We start from the raw sequence: 359 nt of genomic DNA, 5'->3' as shown, positions 1-359 counted from the left end.
ACCGTTTAGAACCAAAGTTCTTGCACGGTTCATCTGTCTTCCTTTTCTCTCCACGTTGGAGAGGTAAAGAGAAAAGATGAACCGTGCGAGAAGTTTGGAGCATCATTCAACTGTTGAGTCTACTGAACATAGCCACCCTATAAGCGCAAAATGTTCCTAGAATGTTACATGAATATTATTAAAAAAAAATTAAAATAATGTTATTATAATATTTCGAAAATATCATAAATATTTGTTTAATATACAGGAGTATTCTATAGAGGTTATATATCCACTTATATAATAAACCTAGGTATTATATTTAAATATTTCTGAAACATTATTAAAATATTAATAAATATTAATTATTTTTAATTTTG

The sequence above is a fragment of the Mycetomoellerius zeteki genome, unplaced genomic scaffold (assembly GCF_001594055.1).
Source record: "Mycetomoellerius zeteki isolate Tzet28-1 unplaced genomic scaffold, Tzet1.0 scaffold110, whole genome shotgun sequence".
Classification (NCBI taxonomy): domain Eukaryota; kingdom Metazoa; phylum Arthropoda; class Insecta; order Hymenoptera; family Formicidae; genus Mycetomoellerius; species Mycetomoellerius zeteki.
This window is presented reverse-complemented; position numbering follows the sequence as displayed.